Raw genomic sequence first — 26155 nt, 5'->3', positions numbered from 1 at the left:
ATTTTTGTTAAACCAAAGCTATTTTTCGCTTTCTATGATCTTACAGAAGTCCACCCGATGTCTATTCAATGTCATAATTCAATAATTCAAATCAGGATAAGGTGTTACAATGTCCCATAATCCAAGGACGGTCATACTTCTTGCCACCACAGTTAATGCATCCAAAAACTTAAACCAACCTATCGTAACGCGACCTATTATCCCGTGGGCCACCAAAAAATCTGCTTAACAAATATGTTTTTATCAATATAAATATGGTTTAATGTATCAACCTTACATATTTCAGAAGTGACAGGTGTGTAGACAATGCATGAAGTCTTGTTTGACCCTCAGCAGGAACATCTCTTACTGTATTTTCCGATTTGTTTTGTACAGTCGCGAATGGCAACAAAGTCGATAGCCTAGGCACGGCCCGTAAGGAATTTAAACAGACAGCAGTTACCTACAGGTTAAAATCATTTATTGTTGGCAACACGCAAGCAAAGACAAAACAAGCGAACACACAAATAAATTAGTTTTGGTAGGCTAGTCCTCATCAGAGCTGTCATCCATGCTGCTGCTGCTGTCGCTGGACACCGGATCACCAGCCGTAGAGATAGCTCAGCTGCTAACTAAATGACAGGTAGCTAGCCAGCTAACAAAATCACGCTTAGCGTAGACAAGAATGTGAATGCTGCGCCTGCTTGCGTTACCTAGTCGATAGTGCTACGTCTTATGTGGTTAATTAACGATACGGTTCCTACCTTTACTGATGAATGTGGATCAAACGTTTAAATTACTTGTTGAAAATTGAAATGACTCGCTACAGTCTGAAAAAGGTGACGAAGGCAGTTCACAATATCTGCTAACGGTTTTTAATTTTAAAATAAGCTCGTGGCTATTTGTATTGTTACGCAGTGATACAGAGATAGACTATATTCTGAAAGTGTTTACAGAGACGCGGAATCACAATGTCTGGCCACCAGTAGGCTATATGCTTTTAATACTCATGTTTATCTTAATAAAAAAACACAGGATTGACTACCAATATGCCCCGCAGAAAAAGGTGGAATGGTTAAAAAAAAAAAAAAAAAAACACAATCAAAATGTTGGGCAGCTGACGTTGAGCCAACATGAACCCAACGTCAACTGCCCAACCAATTGCCTTTTGATATTAATGTTGGGCAGTTGACGTTGGGTCAGTGTTGGCCCAACGTTGGAATTCCAACTCCAACTGTAAAAAACACAGAGTTGGAATTACAACCTTGGGCCAACGTTGAACCAACGTCAACTGTCCAACTGTTGCATTTTGACGAGATTGGTTGAGCTGCTGACGTTGGTTCAACGTTGGCCCAAGGTTGGAATTCCAACTCCGACGTTGCCAACCATTGCCGATGTTGGGCCAACCTCTCCCTGCTATCTGGGTAATATAATAATCAGATATTACCTTATCTGAAAGGTAATAGTTTGTTGTGAATAATACGTAGGCTATTTAACAAAAGTGTGTCGATTAGAAAAGTGCTACATTGTGCCCATACGACCCTGGTGCTACACAAGGTGCTAAAAAAAAAGCGCTTTAGCTGTTAGTTTGTAGAACAATGTTACGTTTGAACCGCTTGTAAGATGTCTCTGCATTTGCTGCTGTAGGGTGCGTAGAAAGTTGAGATTTGTTACAATGTAATATACATATTCACGGTACCGATTTCCTCTCCGATCCGCAGACGCACTTGACCAGCCACCAGCGGACGAGGTGGTAATCATTGGCAGTAAGTGGAAAGCTGTAGCAGCTCATGTAGTATGTGATATATCATATATAAACAATAAAAAGATAGTGTTCCCCCACTTAAAATATCCCCACTAGGTCACTACAACACTGATGCTTACTGTATGTTAGAAGGACCACCCAGTTTGGGGATTACTGTAGAAAGGTTGCTAGATGGTGGTGACTTTTCTGTGAGGCATTACTGCAGGAAGATCGTCATTTTGTTAAGTAGGCTGGGTTAACTTAGGGGTTAGTTTTGAACATGCAACTACTGTAGTCTAGTATTATTAAGTATGACTGTCTTGAGAGTGTAGAAGAGTGTCAAATGTTGTCTTGTTTGTTTACATTCCAGATAACTGGCCCCACACCCCTGTTTTGCTCCTCATATTGTCCATTCATATTCTCTAATTGTTCTCAGAAAATGCTCTAAAGATCTTTGATTGTGTTCCTCTGTAATCATAAAAGCTACTGGTGTAGACAGAAATGGTCCTGAAGGTGTTGCCAGAACAATTTTATAATAAAGAATTATTTTGCTTGTAAGTTTGGTAAAAACAAATCCTCCAGTTGCATCCCAAAACGCACATGTTGATTGGGTCATGTCATGCCACAACCTGATCCCACCCTCTGTAAAACAAATAACTTTTAAAGGACTCACTTGGATGAGCTGTACAAAACCTTTAATGTGCTTGTTACGTACATCCTCATTACACAATTTAGTTGGAAATTATCTTTATTGGGAATAACCCCTTGATATGTACCATCTTGTTTTCGAGGGGGTCCACAAAACAATCAGATAGTAAACATACGTACATTAAATATGACCTCATCACTGTTATTGAATGAGCTCTGGTGTCCTTCCCATTTCATTTTCCTGAGTATAGAGGAACTAGTCCCTATTCCACTCCTGTTGTATGATGCCAACGACTTTAAATTTGCCCTTCCTAATAAATTCTTGTAAAGTGTGTATGCAGTTGTACTTTGTAATGCTTCAGCTATTGGCCTTCTCTCTGGCATTCTAAATGGCCTGGCTGCCAGTTTGTCCCCCAAATGTTCTATTTTTCCTGTATATGACACATTCAACTGTGGCTTATTTGAATCCGTGGTTGTTATTTTAACTTGCATTTTGCATGAGGTATTTGCACAATAGCCATTAATAGTAAGGAACGGGGTGTTTCTTTGTCTCATTTTTGCTGTACTAAAAGAATGATTTCTGAACATAAGTGCACAGTATGGATTTGAGTCTTTTAATTTCTCTGCAAAAACACTCTCCCATACTGTATATATCCCCTGAAGTGTCTGCCCCCCTTTCCCTTTTGGACCCAAGTCCATTCCTCATCAGTGAGAACAAATTGTGTATCTTTAGGAGTCCCAGTTACAAATGGTTGAAATGATGCCTCTTCTGATGAGATACATGTCAGAGAACTCTCAGTAATTAAGTATTCTAGAGCATTCAGGGACGCAATTCACATCTACTTCACACATTTTATTGAGACACAATATATGGTCCTGCAATTGAAAATAATGCATTTCGCCTGTGTGTAGGCCTATTTTTAAAGTATTGTGGAGCATTCAGGGACGCAATTCACATCTACATCACACATTTTATTTAATGTTTGGAGTGTCCTGAACATATTCCACCCCACTTTCATTGAGACACAATCTCTAGTTTCATCAGCATAGTGTGATTTGTGTCATATGGTCCTGCAATTGAAAATCATGCATTTTTGCCTGTCTGATCGCCTATGTTTAAAGCATGGTGGATCATTCAGTGACGTAAATCTCAACTACTTCTCACATTTCATTTAATGTTTGGAGTGTCCTGAACATAGTCCACTCCCCTTTTATTGAGACACAATCTTTAGTTTCTTCAGCAAAGTGTGATATGTGTCATATGGCCCTGCCATAAAAGATATTGCATTTTCGCCTGTTTGTAGGCCTATATTTAAAGAATTCTGGATCATTCAGTGACGTAAATCTCAACTACTTCTCACATTTCATTTAATGTTTGGAGTGTCCTGAACATATTCCACCCCCCTTTCATTGAGACACAATCTTTAGTTTCATCAGCATAGTGTGATATGTGTCATATGGTCCTGCAATTGAAAATACTGCATTTTCGCCTGTTTGTAGGCCTATGTTTAAAGTATTGTGGATCATTCAGTGACGTAAATCTCAACTACTTCACACATTTTATTTAATGTTTGGAGTGTCCTGAACATATTCCACCCCCCTTTTATTGAGACACAATCTTTAGTTTCTTCAGCAAATTGTGATATGTGTCATATGGCCCTGCCATTAAAGTTAATGCATTTTCGCCTGTTTGTAGGCCTATGTGTAAAGAATTCTGGATCATTCAGTGACGTAAATCTCATATACTTCTCACATTTTATTTAATGTTTGGAGTGTCCTGAACATACTCCACCCCCCTTTTATTGAGACACAATCTTTAGTTTCTTCAGCAAAGTGTGATATGTGTCATATGGCCCTGCCATAAAAGATATTGCATTTTCGCCTGTTTGTAGGCCTATATTTAAAGAATTCTGGATCATTCAGTGACGTAAATCACAACTACTTCTCACATTTCATTTAATGTTTGGAGTGTCCTGAAAATATTCCACCCCCCTTTTATTTAGGGCCAATAGTTTTCGCGTCAAAAAAAAGCAAATTCCGTGTCACGTTTTTGGTAATTCCGTGATTCCGCGTCAAAAAAAAAAAAACAGCCGTATAATGCCTTTCCGCACGTTAACTGTATGAAAAACTCTGTTGATAGTGATGTTGCCTAGCAACGCTGTTTTCGCGTGCGTGTGCGCAGTGCACAGCACCCTCAAGTTCAGTTTGTCGCTAAGTAGTTGACCATACTGTGCCTTATACATTTCCAATGCGTAAATCATCATTGTTCGACCTGTATGTGAGGCATTATGTGCATACTTAATGAAAGTAAGGGTTTTCATGAAGTTGCTTCTGTGATATATCGTGTATTAAATACCAAATTTTGGGCTACCTGCTCGTGCTATTAGTAGTGATTAGCATGATGCTAAGCGGAGATTTAGCTATGTTCTGTTCTTATGTTGATACGCTGTAATAAAGATGGGTTCAATCCTGTTAAGATTTCGACTGGATGAGATATGAATGAGATCCATGTTGCCTAGTGTAATGTCCACTATTATATGTATCTAGTAATATTAGTTGTGTAATTGTTATTGTGTAGCAATAACTCATGGTAATGTAATTCAGTGCAGTGCTAATTAGTCCCCATAAATTATACTGCTTGGTAACTCAGTGAATAATACGTGCCCTTCTTAGATTGTTGTTTGACAGCCATCAACACAACAGAAGACTTAACATTTTTAGTTTTTAATGAGATTGGGAAGATGAGCAAATGAACGTGAGTACGTGACTACCGTTGAAAAGGGGGGCGTGGCCGGAGCAGAGTTCAGCGCAGACGTGACATTTTCTGACTGCTTTTGTTCTTTAATTAATGTTTGTTCATTGTTGCGATCTTTGTTGTGTTTATTTGAAAGAAATTCAGTCTTACAGGGTGAAATACAGGGGGTTTTGGGCGATTTTGATGCACAAAATGATATTTCCGTTTGAAAAGTTGCAATTCCGTTTTCAGTGGTCCATTCCGTTTCAGATGGTCCATTCCGCGTATTCCGTCCGTTTTCCGTTTTCGCGGAAAACTATTGGCCCTATTTATTGAGACACAATCTTTAGTTTCTTCAGCAAAGTGTGATATGTGTCACATGGCCCTGCCATTGAAAATGATGCATTTTTGCCTGTCTGATCGCCTATGTTTAAAGCATGGTGGATCATTCAGTGACGTAAATCTCAACTACTTCTCACATTTCATTTAATGTTTGGAGTGTCCTGAACATATTCCACCCCCCTTTTATTGAGACACAATCTTTTGTTTTTTCAGCAAAGTGTGATATGTGTCATATGGCCCTGCCATAAAAGATATAGCATTTTCGCCTGTTTGTAGGCTTATATTTAAAGAATTCTGGATCATTCAGTGACGTAAATCTCAACTACTTCTTACATTTCATTTAATGTTTGGAGTGTCCTGAACATATTCCATCCCCCTTTTATTGAGACACAATCTTTAGTTTCATCAGCATAGTGTGATATGTGTCACATGGCCCTGCCATTGAAAATGATGCATTTTTGCCTGTCTGATCGCCTATATTTAAAGCATGGTGGATCATTCAGTGACGTAGTCTCAACTACTTCTCACATTTCATTTAATGTTTGGAGTGTCCTGAACATATTCCACCCCCCTTTTATGGAGACACAATCTTTAGTTTTTTCAGCAAAGTGTGATACGTGTCACATGGCAATACCCTGGCATTGGAGATAATCGTTTTTCACCTGTGTGATCTGTGTGTCAAGTGTTATTTCACAGTGAATGACCAGAATAATTACTGTTAAACATATTTTACCCTTTCTTTACAGTGTACTGAACATGTTCAACCAACTTTAATGGAGGTATAATCCTTTTATTAGCAGATTGTGGTGTGTTTTACTGTTTCTTACTCTAATAATTGCAAAATGTCCTGTTTAGTCAGTGTTCCATATATTTAAACAAGAAAATCATACTTTTGTAACATCAGTGAATCGTTTTTAACCCATTTTGATGTTCCTATGAAATTAATATTTCTGACAGTTAAAGAAACACGGGATTAATAAGGCGCTTTTATTTTGAACAATCGTAACCGGAAGTTGCTGGAGCTCATTTGACTATAGTTGCTCACAGAACGCTGCTCAGGAAAGTGGTCCCTACAAAATGGCCTCCGAGATGCCTCGCTTTGATATCATGGGATGCGCTATCCAGTTTCTTTTTGAGATCAGTGGTGTATCCATGTGTGGATACACGCTACAGTATTGAAAATATTTGATAGTCTATAATGCATGTAGTATGAGCTAAAAGCGAATAGATAGAAAAAATTCAATTGTGGATTTTCATTTCATGGGATCACTGTTTGCACGTTCAGCTATTTTTTGTTCCTTTGACATAGTCAGCATCTTTTCTCAATTTAAGATGTCACAAATAGGTTGTTTATGTTTTTGACTTGCTCTAGTTCCGTTCTGCTAGCGATGATAACCCACAATAATAAGCAATATGATATGGAAGGAGAGAGAGAGAGAGAGAAATAGAAAGGGAGAAGATATGTTTAGTAATGCTGGCATTTGTCATTTAGTTTGGTAGTGTACTTATGGAGATATCAGTCGTAAGCTTAAGGGTCGCAGGGTATACAGCAATGCCCAATTGGCTGGTGACAGTTTAACACGCGCCGTATGCTGTACAGGAAGCAACGAGTCAAACAGCCCAAACCACACTCAAAAAGAAGCTTGTTAGCATGAAATTTTACAGAAGTAACATTAACATTTTGACTGTAACATTAACATTTTGATTTTAACATTAACACATTTGTAATAATACTAGTTGTCATGAACCATAACTGTTTGGGGATGTTCTCTCAACTAGATAGTTAGTTGTCATACCTAGCGATAGCTTAGTTGGCTAGTTAGATAGCTAACTGCAAGCAGCTTCATTGAAATGTTTTCCATTGTAAACTTAGGCAAATAAACATGTTGCATTCTATAAGACCTGATTATGTCATTCTTTAAGATACATAGCCTGTCGTCAGTTTTCTTTAATAGGCTTATTTAGAAGTAGTGATAGATATTTGTCCGGCTTATAATTAAAATGTCCTGAAAATGAAAACTCTGCCAGTCACTATGACAGGCAACATTTTTTTTCTAGCAGAACCTCTGGTTTAAATGTTCATCCGTTGCGCCACCAAGGTCCTGCGACGTCAGATCAGAAGCAACTAAAGTAGGCCTATCTTGTCTTCTTGTCTGCAAGTGTTAATATTTTCCACAAGAGAGAGTAACGCGGGTAACAAACTCATTTCAGTAATTGTTACTGCGTTAATTGATTTAAAATAATACTTCGTCAATGCTCGTTACCGCTAAAAGTAGTGAATTACAGTAATGCGTTACTTTGTAACGCGTTACTCCCAACACTGGTGATATGTGTCACATGGCAATGCCCTGCCATTGGAGATGAACCTTTTTCACCTGTGTGATCTGTGTTTTGAGTGAATGACCAGAATAATTGCTGCTGAACATTTTTTACCCTTTCTTTACAGTGTTCTGAACAAGTTCAACCAACTTTGATGGAGACATAATCCTTTTATCAGCAGATTGTGGTGTGATTTAGCTACCGTTTCTTACTTCAATATTTGCAAAATTGCCTGTTTAGTCAGTGTTCCCTATATTTAAACAAGAAGATCATACTTTAGCAAAATCAGTGAATCGGTTTTGCCCCATTTTGATGTTACTATGAAATTATTATTTCTGACAGTTAAAGAAACACAGGGCCTTTAAGGGACTTTTATTTTGAAAAGTCTTAACCTGAAGTTGTTCGAGCTCATTTGACTATCGTCGCTCACTGAACGCTATCGTCGCTCATGGAACAATCTACAGTTCCGTTCTGCTAGCAACGATAACCCACAATAACCCCAGGAAGTAAAAGGAAACGAGGAAGTAAAATACGTTTTTTGTATCAAATGAAAGGTTTTTACAACAAACAGCCCTGTAAATCGACTGGGTTGTATTAAAACCTTTTTTATGGAACGAGTTTTTGTTGCATTTGTCGTAATTATTGGGAAAATAGTTGAAAGCGTGTTTGAAAGCTATTGTAGCCTAATTTGCAGTATAAAGTCTGAGTCTGACTACTTGCTAGATCATTGTTTATAATAGTATTGTGTTATCTGTGCATTATATTAACCTCTTTTAAAACAAGGTGAGATAAAGTAAATTACTTTTAAACGTACAGGATACTTGTAGCTGAAAACTATATTAAAAATAATGTATTTGATCAGTGCACTTGCATTATAAGAGCAAAACAGGGTTACAAAAACATAGGCTATGACCATTGCATATAGTAAACATATTTGGTACTGTATAAAAGTTACTTTAAAATGGTTATAAGATACCATTGACTAAGCAGGCCAATGTATAAGATTGGAAAAAAAACCTAACCTTTAATAACCAGGACTACATCATGAAAGCACAGGTTTTACTTCACTTAAATTATATCTTCTGCAGACATGCACCCTCTCAAACTGTCTATATTTGTATTGGTGCTATTTGTATTAACAGTGTAGGCCTATATTTTTTATATTCTCCTACTTTGGATTCAGTTTAGGTCCAATGTAGTCAAATTATACCTAATTATACCTATAAGTCTCTGTTGAAATTCAAGAGGAAATTATGGATTAATAGTGGTTCCATGTCTTCTATTGACCAGCCTCAGATTATATACCTGATGTGTCTCTGGTGGTGGTTAAATCAATTTTAGTGTTTAGTGTTTTCTTTTTGAGTATGTATACTCTTCACTTACTGTTGTATATCAGCCCTATTACATCTCCAAATTGTTCTAAGTAGCTTCACACTACGTCTTTGACCTTTTGGTCTTTCAGATGGCCAATAAATAGCTTGGAAAATTGGATGTAACACTTTCTTTTACTTTACCCTTTGAGAGAGAATAAATTGCAGTGCTATCCTACTGCAATTGAGGAACTGTTTTTTTCCCCCTTTAAACTTCTTATGTTCAGTGTTCTTGAAAGGTGCAACATTAAGTACATTACGCTCCCCTCTGCCATACAGCAGTGGTGGTCCGTCAGGGCCTTCAAGGCCTTCTCTGCTGGCCTAAACATCATCAGAAAATAAATGTAATAAAATACATGTAATTTTAATATTTTCTTTTCATAAATATTTATTAAATGATTCCCCATAGTCCATTATCTTCATTTCATGCTTCCAGCGTTGTTCATTTATGTTAGAGCTTTCATCCAATCATATTTTCGCTATCATGTGTTGCCACGCTCCTTGAAATCTTCCCCGAGAACAGAAATCTTCCCTGAGGCCTTCAGAATTCACATTGAAGGCCCGTGTACATCTGATTGGTTATCACAACTGGCTGTTTCAGTTCATTTAAGTTGAATGAACTGAAACAGACAGTTGTGACAACCAATCAGATTTCGAGTTGGCGACATTGGGCCTTCTAGAAGGCCCGGAAGATTTCTTTCCTCGCGTTGAACGTGACACGTAAACGTCCTTTGATTGGATACTGAGGCAGACCGGTGCAGTGCTTCAGTGCTCAGGTTAGCTGGCTAAAACGACGTACATCGGTTTCAATGCTTATTCTTCTATTGGTAAGACTAAATATAATTTCATTAACCAACTCAAATAAATTAGTTTACACAAACTTGATAATTCCAGTTTTTGATACAATTACAACGCCATTTTCAAGACGGAACTTTCAAGAAAAACTGGATATCGTGAGGATGGGAAGTTTAATGAAACTGCCTTGCAGGTGGGACAATGCGATGTTACTTGTTAAACTTGTTAAAGCTCACATTGAGTCACATAGGATACTTTTGGTGGACTTAGTAAACTTTGTAGACTAATCCCTGAAAATCGCCTTTTATTTTTAAGTTGTGACAGTAATATCCAAGCGATCATATAACTTAGAGTTTACTACTCTTAATGTATTGTTAATACGAGTGTATTGATTTGAAATGCTCCGGAAATATTAATAAAGTCTGTTGTACTCGACTATGTTAAGGTGATGCAATGCTCACTTATACTGCCTTTCTGTATAAAATATACTGGTTCGAGAGCTATGGCGTCGTAATGATGGTATTAGGAGGTGGATTCACTCAGTTTAACATCGTGTAGGACATCGCTGAAGGCCTAGTTGTGAAATGCACGGACCGCCACTGCCATACAGTTTAGATAGATGGATACTTTATTAATCCGGAGGGAAATTTAGGTCATCCAGGAGCTTATACACAAATTCCCTCCCCCTCCCCTTCTGCGTGGCGTTATAAAGCTGAATGGCCCTAATGACAATGGACTTCCTCAGCCTGTCCGATGAACATGCCATCGACAGGAGTCTGCCACTGAATATGCTCCTCTGTCTGTTGAGAGTACTGTGTAGTGGTTGGTGGACATTGTCCAAGATGGTCAGCAACCTACTCAGGGTCCTTCTCTCCGGCACTGTTGTGAGGCAGTTCAGTGCAAACTCACCAGCCTGTCCAGTCGCCCTGCATCCCTCTTCTTTATGCTGCCACCCTAGCACATCACAGCATAAAAAAGGCCGCTGGCAACAACAGGCTGGTAAAACATGCGCAGGAGTTTGTTGCAGAATTTGAATGACCTCAACCTCCACAGGAAGTAGAGCCGGCTCTGACCCTTCTTGTAGTTTGCATCAGTGTTGGCTGACCAGTCCAGTTTATTGTCCAGATACACTCCTAAGTATTTGTAGGTGTTGGCCAACTCTACACTGACCCCCTCGATGGAGACTGGTACACTGTAAAAAAGAAAAAGTTAGTTCAACTCAAAATTTCAAGGCAACTGACTGCACAGAATTTTTGAGTTGAAGGCATCAACTTATTTTTTTACGTTTTGAAGAACTACAATTATTAAGTTGCGTCAATTAAGTTTTTCAAGTTCTGCCAACTAAGTTTTTTTAATTCAAGTTACCAGAACTTCCAAGTCTGTAAAAACTTACTATTTTGAGTTCAGATTACCATCCCCTGTAATAACTTACTATTTTGAGTTTAAATTACCCCCCACATTAAATCATCCACTGACAGTGAACCAGATCATTTTACATGTTTATTTGAATCACTTTCGCACAAACAGCTTTGCAATTCCACAATGTAAACAAGTAACCTTGTACTCAAAGCAAGTACATTAGCTTTCAGAACCATAATATTGTCTCTAACTGAGACCTTTCAAATAATGCAATATTGCCAAAGATGACAAGTAAACAGCTGTATAGTTCTTAAGTACTCATTCACAAGTGTGTAAATCCCCATCTGAAAAAAATCTGAAAATGACCTGAACCTCACTTTGAAATGAGCCAAAAATGCAGCAAATACCACAGGCTTTAACAGTAATGGTGAAACTTATACTGAACAAGCATATACTGTCTCTTGACAGTAATTTAACAGCTACACATTAACATTTGTTTTTAATAATCAAATGTTTGTTTTTAATCAAATAAGGCACTTATACTATTTTCCAGAGCAAATAAAGTGCATGTCAACAAGTTGGGGAAATCAAAAGGAGCAACTTAAACAAAATATAAGGTGGTCTATATGAAGACTTATCCAAACATAATAAATGAAGACATGATGAAAATTCTTCCCCATAGACACTTGCCACACCAGCAAATACAGCAGGCTTTAACAGTAATGGTTAAAGTTCTACTGAACAAGGAATACTGTCTCTCTTGACAGTAATTTAACAGTTATACATATCATTTCCTTTTAAATCAAATAAGGCACTTGTGTCCAGAGCAAATAAGGTGCATGTCAACAAGTTGGGGAAATCAAAAGGAACAACTTAGACAAAATATAAGGTGGTCTATATGAAGACTTACAAATTATCCAAACATTATAAAAGAAGACATGATGAAATAATTCTTCCCCATAGACTCTTGCCACACCAGCAAAGATGCAGACTATAGCAATGCTGAAACACAGCTTGCTCCTACTGAGAAACAATCAATAGACAATCATATCACAGCTACAAATAAAATATTTGCTTTTGGTCAAAGTAAAGTAACAACATCCAAAACAATAAGGTGGTCAATGTGAAGACTTTCAAAATATCCAAACATAATAAATGAACAGACATGACAAGAAATCATCCCCATGGAAAACGAATCACTGGTTCAACAGCTTGGTCTTGAAGCTCCGGACACGCTGTGAGCAATTGGTGGACATTTCCATGAAAATGTGCTGGATAGTTTCAAAGGTATACCTGATGTCTTTTGGGAACTCCATGTTGAGGGCATAAAGCAGACCAAAAAGATACGCAAGCGCAGTCGGGGTGTCTGTGATGTCTTTCAGGACAATGGTTTCCTCCAACACGAGGGCAATATTAATGACAGTGTCATCATCATCAAGCACCGTGAGGACCCCCATCTTGATGCCCTTCATCTGTTCGTCATCTGCATCAGTTGCCTGACAAAACAAAAACACCACTGAAATAATGTCCTGTAGAAAACTAGTCAATAAAGAGTGATGTCTATTTGTGTATGGCCTCTTTGCTATACAACACATTACTAAAAGCTGAAGGTCTTCCAAGTTGCACTCACCAGGCATCTAGAGAAAAGCTTCTCAGTATTCTCCCGCAGAAATATGGGAAGGCCTTCCACAGCTGCCTCTCTGCGATGACTTGTGATGTCAGATGTCTGTTTTGGAAGAATATAAAGACAAACAAAATTGTTTTGTTTAGCTCTGTGAAACATACTTGCGCATGTGCACTTGTGCTTGTTCCATTTGTATTACCATCTCTACAATTGTGCAAGTAGGCAGATAAAATAATTGCAGACTCTGCACTTTTACTAACAGAGTACAAACTAACAGAGTGTTAGCTTGGTAGTTCCTTCTTCATTAATGGTTTAAATATTAGTGTTCAAACTGAAGAAAAGGCAATATAACAAACCTGATTGTCAAGCCTGTCCAAAAGGGTCTCCATCTCTTGACTCAAGGCGCCCTTCACGATACAATTTCAGCAGACGAGGGGTGAACATCTCAAGGGCAGCCTTAAATGTTCCCATCAGGTCCTTGGTGGTCACACGAGTGAACTCTTGACAAATCTGAATTAAAGAAATGCAATACAAATACAACAAGCTGATTGTGTGATTTCATTATTAGAATTAAGACTGCAAACTCTCAGCCATACAAATTAACCTTCATATACTATTATGAAAAGCCATAACACAAATGTAAATGTAAATACACCAGGTTCAAGAAAAGAAAAAGATGCCTAACCTGTTCTTCAAGAAATAAACTGGGCCACCTCTCCAGAACCTCTGAGACCATGGGCTCCATCTCCACAATCTCCATTCTCCTATGGGAGAATGTGATGTCCATCTTCTGTCTGATGAACTCCGTGTCCTTGTTTTTCTTCTTCATGGCTTCAACCAGGGAAGACCTCAGGTCTTCGAAGTCTTCCTCAGTGTAGCTTTCAGGATGATCGGGTACATGGTTGACCTCACCTCGTTTTGGCTTTTTCAAGGAAAACCTTCCCTCCGGACCACCATCTCCATCATCATCTCTTTTTCGCCTACCATGATCACACCCCTCCTCCCTTCTTGATTTCCTGTTGACACCAACCTCATTACATCCAGCTTGACGTAGTTTTGATCTGTAGTTCCCCATCTTGTACCTGATGCTGGTTGTCCATCCCGCATATCCAGTACCACTACCAGGCTCTTTGAGGCAGGGATATTTGTTGACAAGTTCAGCAGCAACAGACTCAAACTCATGTTTATCAGGGTAGGCTTTCACATTAAATATTTCTTGTGCCAACTTGTCCAGAATCTCTTTTTTGACATCTCTGGTTACATGTAAACCCTTCCCTAATACTTCAAACATGGCATTCCCCCTGCGGAGTATCAGATCAACATCATATGAGAATTCTGGTACTGGGAATGGAGTGGGCCACTGTGAAACGTTCCTCCTATATGTCCGCACAACTGAAGATAAGCTGTGGATTGAGTCTGGAGATCCCATGCTGGCTGTGTCAAGGGAAGAGATGGAGGATGACCGAGTTGGTGTTGGAGGTGGTGCTGATGGCGTGGTGGTGTCCTCATTGCTCCACAGAATATGCAAGATAGCCTTTTCTGAAGGTAACTCTGCTATGTCAATCAGGTTGCAAATTGCATACACAGTCACTGTAAACGCAGGGCCAGTAAGCTCCTCTTCCGTGCCTGAGCCGATGGTGCCTGAGCAGACGCTCTTGACTGGCGCTGGCAAAGCTACAGAAGCAACACTTCATAGAAAACCTAGGACAAAAATACAAGGAGAGAATTAACAAAGTGACACACGTCGCAGTCGTTCACGTTAATACTGTTGAGCTTTAGGGCTACAGTACACAAAATGCTATGAGCTATATCTATCTAGTTTAGCAGCTAACAGCCATATCAAACCGAAGTTTTACATCATAGTTTTAGCACGTTAGTTCTACCCTAAACTACCTTGGTTGCAACGCATGGTCACCAGTAGCAATGTAAACTAAACACCGCCGGGTGCTTCGGTTTCACGTCAATGAGCAAAGCACACATACAGCACGTACATCGTTCATCGAAAGTAAAACACATAACGGCAACACAAATCTTTCAATGAATATGTGGACAATAATTATATTGATTTTAGCTCCTCAAAAAAAGCTAGCTTCTAACCGATTAGCTAAAACCAAAAGCTAGCTTGTGGGGGCATTTGTATTGATAGTTTTCAGTGACGTCACCACAATTGTTAGCTGAAGGGCAAAAAGAACAGCGAAACAGCGAGAATGGCGACAAACAGTGGTCATCTTCGAGTAGTGCCGCCTACTAACCTACGATCCCCATCAACCACAGACCAACCAAATATAGCCAGACAGAGATACTTAGAAAAGCTGAACATTTTAGGGACTTGTGATCCCTTTACTGCTCCAGCGGACATTTTTATTTCTTTAACCTCCTCAAAGTCCCTGCCTGAGCTCCAGTTTTGAGATATTTACATATATCTTGTAGAAAACCCGTCCCCCTACACATCTCATAAACTCAAAGCGTACAAAAGCACCGACAGCTACTTATTTTTCAGAAGTGGATGGGTTCACAATGCGGTCATTTGGAAGGTGAAAAACCAAAGCATTTTCTAAATCAGAGCAAAGGTGAGTAACAGTAAATAGCTAGTTAGCAAACTAGCTGCCGTTAGCTAGCAGCCTTTAGCCTACCCATTGTGGTCTTTATCATTTGACACAATTTCCTGGTTTAAACAAATACGTACACAAACACCTGGTCTGGCGAATGACAAACTAAAATTATATCCCCATACATTTTCTACTGGCATTGTACTATTACCAGTTGGATGACACCGTAGCCTAGCCTACCTGCTTAGGTACTGTCGCAACCTCAGAGCAGTTGGATGACACCGTAGCCTAGCCTACCTGCTTAGGTACTGTCGCAACCTCAGAGCAGTAGCCGGATAATCCACTTTTTAATCGTGTTGAAGCTTTGTTTCTTGACTATTTCTTGATCAATTCCCGTTTTAGGTAGTTATTCTGATAAATGAGGAGACCAGAACAGGGTTACTGCTTTTATTGCAAGCTCCAAAAGTATGGCTACTTTACTGCGTGTCCGAGAAATGTTGAACCCAGAAAACGTCTAGTCAGCTGACAGCAACGTGGGTGGGTTTTAAATGCGAGTACTGCCCCCTTCCCTGTTTATAAATGTTGCCAGTCACGTTTCAGTGATTGAGACAAATAACATGTGTTTAAGCATTATGTAGCCAAAATGTAAATAGCAAAGGAAATTTTCACCCGGCCTAATGTGATGATGATGATGATGAGGATGATATATATCATCCTGAGATTCCTTTGAATGAAAAGTGCGTTAAAAATAAAATTAATTATTATTATTATAGCCTATGAGCATTTGAAACAATAAAATAAAAGAAAGTTATGTCTAACACCTTGTGATTTTGGTCCTAACCTGCATCAAAACGTCTCTACCCACTAGATACATCACTCATACAGTCTTAATGAGCCGCCCCTGACAGCTTGGGTTGCTGTGGAGAAGGAAGGGCTGGTGAGGTTCGGCCATTGCCCCTTTATGGCAGGGTTGGGTGTGGTATGTTCACATGTAGGCGCCATTCTCTACGCTCTGCTGGCAGCTGTTGAGAGATTAAAAGGAACTGCATGCACGGAAGATGCCTGTACATGGGATGAACCTAGTAGGTCATCTTTGAAAGAAGTTATCTATGCAGAGGGGAGCCAGATAGCGTTCTCAAAGGCACAGAGAAGGAGAGCAACACATGATTGTGGTGACCTTCCTCCTTCTAAAATTCCACCTCCAACACCAGATGAATGCACAGCATTGTACAGCATGCTACATATCTCCGAGAGCAGGGAGAAGGAGCCTGTGAAATGTGCTATACTTGCTGTAGTTCCTGGCCATGCACAGAGGTATGTACCTCGGGCTGTGCAAATTAACATCCCAGCACCTCTAACCAAACTATACAAGCCCCAGCACAGGTCACTTTCACCTACAGAACTGCACTCAAAGAGTAAAGAATTCTTTGCTGGTTTGAGCATCACAGAAGAACAGGTACTTTTATATGTTAGGAATAACCTACTAGGATAGTTTGAGTGCAGAAATCAGTCTCAGAAATATTGATGTTCATTTGCAGCTAAATCACAAACTTCTTACACAGTCTCTTCATTTGTAGTGTTGTGCAGTAGAGTGTGAAACTCGGCTACAAGCTAAATGTGCCATGTGGTATGAGCAGAGGGCAGGAAGAGTCACCGCTTCAAACATCCGAGCAGCCTGCCACACTCATCTGGACAAACCAGCTGTGTCCCTCCTAAAGAGGCTTTGTTATCCTGTGGCCTTCAAGGACCGAAATACACCACACTCTCTCAGGTATTAACATAACCTTTGTTGCCTTTGTTACACTGTTATCATAGTTTTTTAAATAAAAAACTAAATCAATTTATGACATTTGCTGTAGATGGGGCATTGATCATGAAAGTAGAGCAATTGAAGAGTACAGCAAGGTCATGGAGGGACATCACACCAACTTTGCTGTCAGGAAGGGTGGGCTAGTCATCAATCCCCTATACCCATGGCTAGGGGCATCCCCAGATGGCATTATTTCATGCGACTGCCACGGGAGGGGTGTGTTGGAGGTCAAAGCACCCAGTAGCCTCCAAAACAGTGCACTTGAAGAAAAAGCTAAGTCTGACGGCGCATTTTGTCTTGGGGAGCTTGAGGGGAAACTTTAATTGAAGAGGGACCACCAGTACTTCTATCAAGTGCAGGCACAAATTCATCTAACAAATGCAAGCTATTGTGACTTTGTTGTCTGGGGCCCAGGAAGAGATGGCATAGGGGAAATCCATACAGAAAACATTCTGCCCGATAAAGACTTCTTTGAAACAATGCTTGGTAAGGTTGACACATTTGTCCAAAGATGCCTGATACCAGAGCTATTGGCAAAAACTTTTACAGCCCCTATTCTGGCACCTTCACGTGACGCTACTGAACCGTCTAATGGCAAGGGCTGTTACTGTGGTGTGCCAGTCTTGCATGATGAAGACAGACTGGAGTGTAAATCTGGATTCTGTGAAAGACTGTACATCCATAAAAGCTGTTTACAGTATGACACCTCAAATTTACAAGTTTCCAATTGGAAGTGTAGTGATTGCAAACTACAAATTGCTAAACAAAAGAGTGCGAAAAGAAGAAAACTGAACAGTGCTGTGTCTTGAATTGTATTGGCAATTGCATTAGAAAAAAACATACATACATACAAACATACATACATACATACAGTACATACAGAAACGAATAAATGTATAAATAAATAAGTTCATAGTAAATTCATTTTAATCTAATATTTGCCTCATGCTTAAGTCAATAGTTGTATATATGTACATTGAATGTGTGTTTATCTATATATCTATAAATATAAAATGCAAAAAACGAATACATTTCTCTGGAATTTAACCCAAAGGAATAACTGAAGGAGACAAATTTGTGAGGGCACAACATACATGGACCACTTTATCTAAATTTGTGTCCCCTTTAGGATGCTCGGATTCACACATCTGAATTCCAATGGTACTCTGAAGTATGGTGAACCTATTTCGCACCTCACCAATAACCCTCTCCACATGAATTCTTACTGATGCCAGTCCTCTAGTCGACTCTAATTCTAGAGGACCCAGCTGTAATCTACCTTTGGTAAATGCGGGGATCTTAAGCTCGGCATTGTATAAACTCACAGAATCTCCCACATCAAACCCCCGATCAGCAAGAATAACATCACCTGGACTGAGAAAATCCAAAAACCCACATTGTTCAGTCACACGTTTATCAGACGTTCTACCTCCCATCCTTTAGATATAAAAGAAACTGTTCCTTGTGGTGTTATGCCTATTAGATATTTTATAGTGTGGTGGTGTTTGTAGTTCGAATAGGTTTGTGCTCTAGCTTTAAAGTCTTTGGGCCTCTCAATAAAAACTTCAAAACAATCAATTATGCAAGCACATTTACGGAAGGTCTGCCTAAATATCATGGGCATAGACAGCCTAAGCTCTTCCCTATTTGGCCAGAATACAAGTGGTGGAACAAGCCTTGCATGTAACACGTCAAGGGTACATCTGAATGTTCTGCTAGCTGTAGGTATAGAAACCTGGAAGAGAACACTGAGGAGCGAGAGGGAAAGGTTCATTTTCAACCGCATTAGAGTAAGAAGCAATTGCTGGAATGGGGTGAGATTGCTTCCAGTCAGCAAAAATGATAAAACAAAATTTAAAACAATTTGCAATTTAGAATAAGTGGGAAGTCCGGTCAGTGCTTTCACTTTTTCATCATCCTTTTTTTAAAGCTATCTCATCAAATGTCCCGGTTTTGATTCTCAATCTATGATTTTCTTCCCTCAGGTCATCGCATTCTTGCTGCAGTCTTAAAATGGTTTCCTTGCAAACAGTGTTCTCACACTGTTGTGGCACAGACACTGATGGCAGATCTGGGTGGACGTCATCCGCTGCATGTTGTCTCTTCTGTGCCTCCATCCGCTTGTTCTGAATTTTGCTGTGCTGCTCATACCTTTTGTTTAAGTAAATGTAAGAATTAGTTCAAATGACTATGCAACATGTACTGTAATATAAATTCACATCAGAACAGCACAGTATACGCCATTGGTTTCTGTGTGTGTTTGAATGCGCACATGTATGTGTGTGTAAACATGAGTGACAAAAATAAAACGGAACAATTGGCATACAGCACAATTACACTGATTAATGTAACATTCAGTGTAAAATATTCCACTTTACCTCTCCATGTCTTTCTCCCTTTTCTTCTGTTTGGTGGCAGGAGTGTAAGAGAAGACAGATGGAACCCAGTCAGGGGACAGCAGATCTTCTGACTTGGCACCTTTCATGATAGATAAATACAAAATATGACGTGAGGGAAAATAACGTATGAGCTGTATGAATATCTGTGTTCGTAATATCTACAAATATATATATATCTATATATATATATATAAATTTACAAATCAGTCTTCTTACTTAAAGAGCCCATCTTAATCAGGCTTTAGGAGCCTACTGGCGAAGAGTAGACTAAACTAGGCTACAGTTATCCTGACTAGGGATAGCATAGCACTCTCTGAGCTAGCTAACGTTAACGTAACTCACAAGACGGCTAGAGCCAGTCTATGAAACTATTACACGATTCATAACGGTAATATAAGTATTTATAGTATTTAAATGTAAGAATTTAAATCACATACATTGAACTTACCATTTATGAAATGATCACTGCAGATATGTGAATGTTTCGACGGTTTCCAAAGTTTGGTGGCACCTCCGGAGGCAGGGGCACGTCTTATCGCCTGTATCCACAATCGACGTCTCTCTAGGTTAACATTTTCAGCTGGTATACGATATAAAAACAATCCAGGCTTGTCTCCTCGCCGATTTACACAGCCAACTGAGCAACAACCCCGCAAACAGGGAACGTCCCCAGGACGTTAACAGGACATTCGCAAGGTCCCCAATCGTCCCCAATTGGTCCCTGCCACTACGTTCGCTAGAGGACGTTACCAGAACGTTTTTGACGTTCGTAGCAAGTCTACGTTTGGTCCTTCTGCGACGTTCGCATGAGTCTTAAATCGGACTTTTAGGGAACCTTATAAATTGGTCTGTCAGCACACCTCCCCAGGACGTCATTTAAAAACGTCCCCATAACCTTTACCTGCAGGTCCTCTGCGTAACGTTCGCATGAGCCTTAAAACGGACTATTAAGGAACGTTATAATTTGGTCACTCAGCACACGTCCCCAGGACGTCATTTAAAAACGTCCCCATAACCTTTACCTGCAGGTCCTCTGCGTGACGTTCGCATGAGCCTTAAAACGGACTATTAAGGAACGTTATAATTTGGTCACTTAGCACACGTCCCCAGGACGTCATTTAAAAACGTCCCGTAACCTTTACCTGCAGGTCCTCTGCGTGACGTTGGCATGAGCCTTAAAACGGACTATTAAGGAACGTTATAATTTGGTCACTCAGCACACGTCCCCAGGACGTCATTTAAAAACGTCCCGTAACCTTTACCTGCAGGTCCTCTGCGTGACGTTCGCATGAGCCTTAAAACGGACTATTAAGGAACGTTATAATTTGGTCACTCAGCACACGTCCCCAGGACGTCATTTAAAAACGTCCCGTAACCTTTACCTGCAGGTCCTCTGCGTGACGTTCGCATGAGCCTTAAAACGGACTATTAAGGAACGTTATAATTTGGTCACTCAGCACACGTCCCCAGGACGTCATTTAAAAACGTCCCGTAACCTTTACCTGCAGGTCCTCTGCGTGACGTTCGCATGAGCCTTAAAACGGACTATTAAGGAACGTTATAATTTGGTAACTCAGCACACATCCCCAGGACGTCATTTAAAAACGTCCCGTAACCTTTACCTGCAGGTCCTCTGCGTGACGTTCGCATGAGCCTTAAAACGGACTATTAAGGAACGTTATAATTTGGTAACTCAGCACACATCCCCAGGACGTCATTTAAAAACGTCCCGTAACCTTTACCTGCAGGTCCTCTGCGTGACGTTCGCATGAGCCTTAAAACGGACTTTTAGGGACCGTTCTTATTTGGTCCTCTGATGGTCCTCTCTGAACCAGAAGTTCCGCTAGAGAAAAATGATTTTCATTTGCCCGACATTTTAATGATAAGCCGGCCAAATATCTAGCCTATTTCTGCTTCTAAATTAGCCCATTGAAGAAAACTGACGGCCTGCATAGCTTAAATAATAACATAATCAGGTAGTTTAGAATGCAACATGTTTATTTTCCTAAGTTTACAATGGGAAACAAAAACATTTATGTCTGATGCGCGTCAATAAGTGGCCTTTAAGCGCAACCTGCTGTGGCGTTAAAATGAGCGCCGCAACATGGTCATTGCTCTGTTCAATGAGAGCAGAGATTCTTAAATTATTCGACCCTCTTGTGAATCCTTTGCACATTTTACTGTGACTCAATTACCTCGCACCTGAGCCAAGAGAACTTGTCACTCCATAACGACATAAACGCCCGACATTTCAGCTTTTTCTTTGGTGATGCTGTTCGAACATCTAGGGCTTCAGGTATTCAGTGTTTGGAAAGTTCACTTTCTACATGAACTTGCTCAGTTCATTGTTGATAATTCATAATTTTGAACTACGTTCACAGCTCCAATTTTCAATATGAGGCGAGTGCTATAATTTTTCAAAATCTCTGTCTGCAATACCGCTCTCGGCACTCGGCGCTCTCACCGCGCTCACGTCAGAAGGTTTACCCTCATCAGATGTTTTTGGCCTCTGAAAAAAAGCTTTTAAGGCTAGTCTGCTTGGCCATGTTGGATCCTTCTCACTCAGTCCGCTCCTCGTTTGAAACCGAGGGTTTGCGCTTTAAAATGCAGCATATGCGTGTTGTTAAATAACTTTCTAACGGCAGATTAGCCTGTTCCTTTTAAACATAATAAGGGCAGTGCACGTTTGCTTTATAGGCCTTACGTAATATTAGGATTGTTGTCAAAATTGTGTTTGCGAGACGGGATTTTTAAAGAAATTCCAATCAGACAATTTGACCGGTGAGCTCTTCGTTCTGTTGCACCATCTTTGAAGGCCTGTGGAAAGCTCAATATGTTAAAGCTAGACACTTGGTCACCTTCCTATGTATGCATTGTATTGGAATCATGCAGACATTACATTTATAGCACAGATCAGTACAGAAGCATTCATATTTATTTTATTTCATCATTCTTAGTTTGGCTAGCTATTCTGCCTCCCTGCCCGCACGTCCGTGATGTGCCATGGATGTTAATTAAAAAAGGAATCATTACGGAAAACCCTCAATGCGTAGTGACTGAGATTGCTACAATATGCTTTTCCTCAAAAAAGACTAAGTTTGTTGGCTGTCTCACACTGTGATAAACATGTTAAAGTGGCACTATAGTAATCAGACAGTGTTAGGACAGTAGGTAGCGATCTCGTTTAGTAATAGGAAGGTTTACGGTTCAATTCCCATGCCCGCAATCAAGTTTGTAATCGTGTGTGTCTGTGTCTATGCACATCATGTGAAATGTGTAATATAAATGAACTTGAACTTGTGTGTGTGTGCGCACTGTAAGCAAAATGACGGCTCCGCGATCTATTATTATTTTATTTTCTTCATTTAGCTCAGCAAAAACGGTCGTGCCTGCTACTTCCGCGGTGCATCCTTGAATAACGTACCCAGGACGTCTAAAATAGGTTTTGTAGATGTCACCACAATGCCCTCAGGACGTTCTTGCAACTTCCTGCAGAACGTCCCCAGGACCTATAGAAACACGTTCCCCAGACGTAACCACAATGCCCTCGGGAGGTGCTTGCAACGTCCTGCATAACGTCCCCAGGACCTATAGAAAACGTTTCTCAGTTGTCACTGCAACGTCCTCGGGACGGTCTTGGAACGTCGTGCAAAACGTCCTAAAGTTGTCACGGGAACCATACACATTTACGTTTTTAGAACGTTCAGAGAGACCATTACGGGACGTCTAGGGGACGTCATTTTGCTTACAGGGAACTCTCTGGCATTTTTCTAACTAATATTAAAAGAGCTTGAAAGGTGGGTGGTTCCTGTATTAACTCCCGTGTTAAACAGCTGTGGAACGTCTGTTTTGCCCTTCAGCTGGTCATTCTGACGTCAGCTGAAAACTATCAATTGCCATAAACACCTCGCCTGGTTATGATTTATCAATTTTGTCTCCCGCAATGAAATCTAATACAAATACAAAATGCATTTAGATATTCATATGATTAACTTACCCGTTAGAAGGAAAGATTTTTCTTTCTAACCCGTTCGGGAAAAGTTACGGCCACGGCTGGAAGCGTAGACTCTAGTTCTATAAAAAATGGCGGACGCACACTTTCAAACTTTCAAGAGAGCTCCTGGGAAAATCCTTGGAAACCCCGTTGCAGCCGGTTGCCATGACAAATTTCAAATGAGCATGCGCAGATTAGTTGACCTCACTCTAATTGGGTGTCAACTACAACTTCAGAATAAAGTCAACTCAATTTGTCAAATAAGATCAACATTTCATGAGAAACTTTTGACAGTGAGTTGAAGTGGCTTACAAAAGACAGTTCAAGTTCCAAAAAGCATTTTTATTGTCAGTGAATGCAAAAATCTTAGTGAGGTGAACAATTTTGAGTTGTCGTTTTTACAGCGTAGCAGAGGAGACTGAGACCTCCTAAAGTCCACCACCATCTCCTTGGTCTTAGTGGTGGCTAGCTGCAGGTGGTTGTGCCTGCACCACTGCATAAAGTTGTCCACCAGGCTCCTGTACTCACCCTCCTGTCCATCCCTGATACATCCCACAACAGCAGAGTCATCAGAGAACTTCTGGATGTGGCATGACTGTGTTGTAGGTGAAGTCCGATGTGTACAGGGTGAACAGGAGCGCTGGTGCTGCACAGCACAGTCTCAGAAACTGAGTCAGTGATCCAGGATACCAGGTGGATGTTCACACCCGTCTGCACCAGCTTGTCACTCAGTCGGAGGGGCTGGATGGTGTTAAAGGCACTGGATATATCAAAGAACATGATTCTCACAGCACCTTTCCCCTTGTCCAGATAAGAGTGTGCCCTGTGCATTAGGTAGACGATGCCATCCTCCACGCCCACCTTCTCCTGGTAGGCAAACTGCAGCGGGTCAAGTGCAAGGCGTACCTGGGGTCTGAGGATGTGAAGCAGCAGTCGTTCCATGGTCTTAGATATGTGTGATGTAAGAGCGACTGGCCTGAAGTCATTCAGCTTACTGAGGTGCGGCGTCTTCGGGATGGGGATGAGGCAGGTTGTTTTCCACAGAGCATGAAGAGATGCTGCAGAGGCTCAATCAGTTCCACAGCGTATGCCTTGAGGAGTCTTGGACAGACTCCAACAGGGCCAGCTGCTTTTCTGGGGCGCAGTCTCCTCAGCTGTGACCTCCTCAGATGTGCCCTGATCTCATGTTGTTCTCCTGCAGCTCTGCTCCACCTTCCTTCTGTATGACTCCTTTGCCTCTTTCAGCATGGTTTTTAGCTCTCCCTGTACGCGCATCCGCTCTTCCTGGTCCCCCTCTTGGAATGCTCTCTTTTTCATGTAGAGGAGATGTTTGACATGACAGGTAATCCAGGGCTTGTTGTTAGGGAAGCAGCGCACCGTTTTAGTGAGAGTGACAATGTCCATGCAGAAGTTCAGGTAGTCAGTAGTGCATTGTTTCCCATCTTACTGAATTAAATGTTTTGCCCCCTGCAGTCTGTAATCAACTCCACACCTCTCTCCACTCTCCCATCAAACTCTCCTTTCTTTACAAACCTCTCTCCTCCTTACTTCTCTCCATATCACACACTACCTTCTTTACACACCTCTTTCCTCACAATCTTTAGTTTCATCAGCAAAGTGCGATACGTGTCATATGGCCCTGCCATTGAAGATAATGCATTTTCACCTGTGGGTAGGCCTATGTTTAAAGTATTCAGTATTCAGGGACGTAAATCTCAACTACTTCACACATTTTATTTAATGTTTGGAATGTCCTGAACATATTCCACCCCCCTTTTATTGAGACACAATCTTTAGTTTCATCAGCAAAGTATGAAACGTGTCGTATGGCCCGCCACCCAACTCCGAGAAATGCCCCCAGAAAGGTGGACTACAGCGCGTTAGCCAGCCTAGTTAGGTCAGCCACCGCTGGCTTCTCCAACGAACACAGTGACATCAATTTTGGACTATTTAACATCCGCTCCATCACTGGCAAGGGACAACTACTACAGGACCTCCTCCTCGACCGCAAGTATGACTTTCTTTGTCTAACGGAGACGTGGCAGCAACCCAATCACTTTTCTCAGCTGAATGAGTCTATTCCACCTGGGTTTGTTTACACTTCTCAACCCCGTCACACCGGCTGAGGAGGTGGTCTTGCGATAATTCACCGCGAGACCTGGAAGGTTTCGCCTATCACTATGCCAGTGTTTCAGTCCATTGAATCTGTCGCTCTACAATTGAATGGTCCCACTCCAACTGTTTTAGTCAACATCTACCGCCCACCTAAACCTAATAAGGATTTTATTGATGAATTCACCACATTTCTCACCCACATCTGCTCACTCTCATCCAACATAATTGCCCAGGGTGATCTCAATATTCACATGGACAACATTAATAATGCTTCCACTAAGGAGTTCACTTCTTGCCTGAACAGTTTTGGCCTCCAACAATGTATTGTTTTCCCTACCCACTCCAAAGGCCATATTTTAGACTTGGTCTGTTGC

The sequence above is a fragment of the Sprattus sprattus genome (genome assembly GCF_963457725.1).
Source record: "Sprattus sprattus genome assembly, chromosome: 11".
Classification (NCBI taxonomy): Eukaryota; Metazoa; Chordata; class Actinopteri; order Clupeiformes; family Clupeidae; genus Sprattus; species Sprattus sprattus.
Note: the sequence above shows the minus strand (reverse complement) of the source record.